Genomic DNA, 6,287 nt, shown 5'->3' with positions numbered 1-6,287 from the left:
TACCAACCTGTCACACCACCCTCTTAGGCCTAGGAGTGTTACAAAATAGTTGGTACCATAATTATAAATAAATCAGAGTTGCGTTGGTTTGCGGAAGTTTTATAAATCTTTAAGGATCAAAACATAACTTTTTATATATATATTCAAAAGACGGGATTTATAAAACACCCGTTAGAGTTGTTAACAAAACATTACTTGTTTATATTTACAAACCACCATTTAAGTTTATACAAAATAAATCTGAGCCATCGGATATAAAAGTAGCACTTCGACATTCCAAGTGCTAATCTTGTTCACCTGCAAAATGTAAGAAAATACGTCAGCAACGAATGTTGGTGCACACGCTGACGGAAAAATATTTTCTTTTACTTTATTACCCCTCGAGACTACGCCTGCCTCAGACCAACGTGGCTTAGGAATAACAAATTCAAATAACACATTATAAACACGAACCTCTAATCTAGGTCACCTCAGCAAACACTGCAGCGTTCGACTTAGTTAAGTACCCGTAAATATACACCACGGTCGTACTCCCTGCAGGAGAGCTTCCTACGACCAAGGGTGGTGCGATCATGCCCATTCATCGCATAGTACCACCTATGTAAGGATCCAGACATACGTATACCACAGCCTGAGGGCTAGGTTCATACCCTTTATTTATAACGGTTTTAGGAACACATAGTTCCTTGTAAACAATTTCATAAAACAAGTTGACTCATTTAAAATAAGTAAAAGTTTAGGGGAGTATTCACCTTTTCTCTTTAGGATCGGCTTCACTCACCGTCCAAGGGTCTTTCCCTTCTTTATCTCGCACTTATAGTACGACTATAAATATTTGTTAGTTGGATACACGATCCGGCTTAAGACCTTTAGTCTTATTTTATATCTCAACCTCAATGAACCTTTAGTTCATTTTCTTTTGCTTGAAAACCTTTAGATTAAAAGTAATTATAAACCTTTAGTTTATATTTAAAAACCCGACGTTTCTTCTTCTTCAAGAAACGTATTCTTTTTCTTTTATTATTTAAGAATACTCATTATTCATTAAATAATATTTTCATAACAAAGAGCATACATATATACTTACACACATATATACGTATCAATATTCAATATCTTATCTTTCATTCATTTCTTTGTTATGTTTATTTCTCTTTAATCGAGGTATCGAGTATAACCTCGACTTAAGGCTTAAGCCTTGAATATAATATTATATTATATTGATTTGTCGTTACGCCTAACCTTGGTTGACGTTTAGAAACCCTACGAAATTAAACAGTACTCCAATGCCGCTTCGCCTCTTGATCAATTCTTTTCTCGACACACAAATCGATGAACGCCAATATTCAACACACGATGGCACGTACTTCGAGAACAAGCACTACTCTTGGTATGTGGGTGAAGGGTGGCACGTATTTCGAGGAAACGTTGATACACAAACGGGGAATCAGGGCACGCAAATCGAGGAAGTATGGCACGCTTATCGAGGTATGGCTAGAGAGATATTAGAGAGAGAAAGAGATCTGACTTTGGTGAGCATAAATGAGCTGCCCTTGGCCGCTATTTATAGGCCATTTCTGGGGTCCCATCGCGTACCGGGCCCGGTCCCTGAGCACCCCTCGCGTACCGCAACGTAGCCCAGGTGAGTCATCCAGTAGGTCTGCCACGTGGCGACACGTGGCAGATGCTGCTCCACGTGGCAACACGTGGCGGCAGTGTTGCCACGTGGTGACACGTGGCAGCAGGCTGTGCCACCGTGTGCCACATTGCACACGTGTCAAAACGTGTCAAACGCCCCATCGCGTACCGCGATGGTTGTTTCTTTCGGCCGGCGTGTACCGCTATGGGTCAAGAAAACATATTTTACAAATTCAACCCTAGAGTTTGGAATTTGGCATTTTTAGTCCCTAGACTTTGGAAAGTTGACATTTTGAACTCGAAATTTTCACGATGTTACAGTATAGGTACGTTAATACTAGTACAATGTTTAAACTAAATCGGGTTGTATAACTAGTCTGATAGTTGTAGGCCCAAAACATGACCATAGTCTTAGATTGTGACGTACGTTATAAAATGCTCAAACCAGATTTGGCTTAGTTTCACCGTTTTCCGAGCCTGGCCAAGTTGATCATTTACGCGTTTCAGAAATAGGTAAGATCACATAAACTTAAGTAAATATACTAATTGATAAAATTATTTGATTTATGAAAGAATACTAAAGTTTCGGTATCTGAATTGGTCACAGGGCTCGTTTCCGTTTTCATACGGATTTGATTATACAAATCGCGTACAATCCACCCGAATTGTCCGGAAGTCTCATTAAAAGTTCGTTTTTATCAAATACATCCAAAACTATGATATTTGACAAATTTTGACATACTGACATAATAATCAGTTCAGTAAACACAAAACTGCCGGTTTTGTTAGAACACATATAATTTAAATTTTCAAATAATCAAAACTATTTTTGTAATTATATATAAATTATGAGAATTTTTGTAAAAATAAATTAAAATCTGTAGAATTTTATAAAAATATTTTTAGAATTTTTATACTTAACTATTTATTTATAAAAATTCATTTTATGTGTTATAATTAACCGATAAATACCACGTTTATAACAAACGATTCCCAAAAAAACCAATAATTTTTCTAAGTGGTTATAATACCATTAAAAAAACCCTTGTAAAATTCCCAAAACCTAACTCTTTGAAAAATACCCTTTTGTGCATTTTTTCGGTTGTTAAAACTCGATAAAAGCGCAAATGCACAAACCATACTTAGACATCTCTAGATCATCCCAAATTTTGCAGTGATCTTACTATAACATTTCTAGGTTTCAAACCAAATTTCTTAATTTTTCATGAAGTTTAACTATTTTTCCCAAATAAACGGTAATAAATTCACCAAATATTCTTCGTTTATCAAAGAATTACTAAATTTGAACAGGGTCTCATTTACCCGATCCCTAATGTCCTAGCAAAGTCTCACAAGCTAACAACAAGCACGTCACAACCTAATACTAAACAGCCCTAAACGAGTAATACGGTAATTACCTTGTCGGTTTTCGATAGTTTGTGGCGGTTTTATCGACTCTCTAGGTCTCGGGTCACAAATCCAGTCTATCTACATATCATATAACCCAAAACCAAGCATAAATCATCTTAAGCCCAGCCGTGTTAATTAGGGTTTCGGTTTGGGTTTCAAACCGAACTTTTAAACCGTAAAAACGCTATATTCATGTTCTAAACCGTGTTTTTGGTCAGAAATTTATATGTTTCTGCTTTGTAAACATGTTTACATCAAAACATGATTTTATGTGATTTTCATGGTTTTTGGATGGCTGAACATGTTTAATACTAATCAAAACCTAACTTTCTATGTTTAAAGTATGTTAATCATGCTAAAATCTCATGAAAATAGTTGTTACCTTTAGGGTTATTGGGCAGGAAGATGAAGAGTTCAGCTCAAATTTGATCTAGTTTGTTCCTTGTGTGAAAATCTCTAAGGGACCTAGCTTATCTAACAAGTTTATCCAAAGGGGGTCCCACCCCATATTTGCGGCCGGCCATAAGAGGGGGCCCATTGGGTCTCCTTTTGGCCCATTTTTGCCTCGGTTTCTGTGCCACGTGTAAATCTTGGTCCAAAATTTTTCGCAAGAAAAAGTTTTCGAGTGCGAAAAACAGCGCAATAACGAGTGTTTTTCAGCCAATTTTTTGTAAAATAAGAAAAACATACTGAGTTGTTGTAAAAATCCAAAATATTTTCAAGGATTGCTTAGAACATGTCATATAAGTATTTTATAAATATCTTTCGGCTTGAAGGATGCTACAATGCCCGTTTTGAAGTTAACGATTACGTTTGAACTCACACCGTATCGATAAACGAAACCTTTTTCGTTTAAATGGTTTTAAACGTACTGGGGCCTAAATATCAATATGTTAGCCACTATAATATATAACTTATATATGACCCCTCAGTACATATACGAGTCTTAATCAGCATCGGTCGTTTACTCGTTTAATCGCTACGAATTAACCGATTTATCGTTTACTCGCTACATAGTGAATAAAGTAAGCTTCGTTTTGTCACGAATGTCACATTCTCCCCCCGTTAAGAAATTTCGTCCCCGAAATTTGATGTGTCAACGGTTTTCTTTTTAGGGAACATGTGTGGGTATTTCTTTAGGAATTCTTCGTTTCGTTCCCACGTAAATTCGGGTCCTTGTTTTGAGTTCTACCGAACTTTTACCAATGAGATTTTGTTGTGTCGTAATTGTTTACTTTTCCGGTCCACAATTTCCACGATTCCTCTACAAAATTTAACTTTTCATTGATCTGAGCATCTTCTAGTGGTACAATATTCGTCTCATCAGTAATACACTTTTTCAGATTCGACACGTGAAACACATCGTGAATGGTGCTCAGTTCTAGGGGTAATTTTAATTGGTAGGCTACGAGACCAATTTTGGCAATAATCTCGAGGGGTCCAATGTATCTCAGTGCTAACTTACCGGTCCTTCCAAACCTTATACACCTTTCCATGGCGATACTTTCAAAGTCACCTTGTCGCCTATTTCAAAAGATAACGGTTTTCTGCGAACATCGGCATAATTCTTCTGTCGGTCACGGGAAGCTTTCAATTTTCGTTCAATCTTATGAATCTTATCGGTAGTTTCTTGAATTACATCGGATCCTATAATTTGAGTATCACCCACTTCTTTCCAACAAAGTGGCGATCTGCATTTTCGCCCGTATAATGCTTCATAAGGTGCTGCTTGTATACTACTGTGTTAACTGTTATTGTGCTAGAATTCAATGAGTGGGAGGTGTTGATATCAATTTCCTTTAAAATCAGTACATAAGCACGAAGTAAATATTCTAAGGTTTGAATAGTTCGTTCGGATTGGCCATCAGTTTGGGGATGGTAAGTAGTACTTAGATCTATTCGGGTTCCCAAAGCTTCTTTTAGCTTGCCAGAATTGTTAAGTAAAGTGACTGTCTCGGTCGGAAATAATCGAAAGAGGTACTCCGTGTCGAGATACAATTTCATCAATGTAAATTTGGGTGAATTTCTCGGTAAAGTAATTGTTACGGATTAGAATGAATTGTGCAGATTTGGTTAATCGGTCTACAATTACCCAAATGGCATTGTGCCCTCAGGAGGTTTTGGGAAGGTGCGTTACGAAGTCCATGGTAATTTGTTCTTATTTCCATTGTGGGATTTCGGGTTGTTGTAACATTCCCGAAGTTTTTTGGTATTCAGCCTTAAACCTTGCAAAAGTTGCACATTTACTTACTTACAAGGCCATATCCTTTTTCATACTAGGCCATCAGTAAAATTCTTTAACATCTTTGTGCATCTTATCAGTACCTAGATGAATAGAATATTTGGATTTTTATGCTTCATCAAGAATCAGTTCACGAAGTTTATGGAGTGTTGGAATCCAGACCCGGTTTTTGTAATAATATATTTCATTCATTTTCTTCTCAAAATTCTTTTCATTCCCGTGTAGTTCTTCCTTTTTCTAATTGTTCTTCTTTTAAGGCTTCACCTTGTGCAACACGAATTTGCTCGGTTAGGCTACTTTGGACAATAATCCCGAGTGCTCGTACCCTCAACGGTTTAACTTTGTCCTTTCGGCTTAAAGCATCAGCTACTATATTAGCCTTACCCGGATGGTACCTAATTTCACAATCATAATCGTTTAACAGTTCTACCCATCTTCTTTGTCTCATATTCAGCTCCTTCTGATCAAATATGTGTTGTAGGCTTTTGTGATCAGTATGGATGGTACATTTGGTGTCGTATAAGTAGTGTCTCCAGATTTTCAATGCAAAGATAACTGCTCCCAATTCCAAGTCGTGGGTTGTATAATTCTTCTCATGTACTTTTAATTGTCGGGAGGCATACGCTATTACTTTATTTTGTTGCATCAGTACGCATCCCAAACCTTTACGAGATGCGTCACAATAGACCACCAAATCCTCTGTTCCATCTGGAAGACTTAGGTGCTGTTTGTTTTTTAAGAGCTAAGATGTTTGTAGTCTGCGGACCACATCTGCAGACATCTGTAGCAGAAGAGGTGGACCAAATCTCTGCAGTCTACAAGAAGAAGACTGTTTATTTTTTAACGTCTGCAAACTGCTAAAATTATCCAACAACAATTAAAAATACATAAATCTAATATTTATACAAAATAATACAAATTATCCAGAATTAAAAATAATAACATCAAAATACATCATCAGTTTAACATGTATGAGAATCATTAGGCTCTTACAAGC

The sequence above is a fragment of the Bidens hawaiensis genome, unplaced genomic scaffold (genome assembly GCF_021521415.1).
Source record: "Bidens hawaiensis isolate Kalapana, Puna unplaced genomic scaffold, B.hawaiensis_p1.1 tig00003649_1, whole genome shotgun sequence".
NCBI classification, from domain to species: domain Eukaryota; kingdom Viridiplantae; phylum Streptophyta; class Magnoliopsida; order Asterales; family Asteraceae; genus Bidens; species Bidens hawaiensis.
This window is presented reverse-complemented; position numbering follows the sequence as displayed.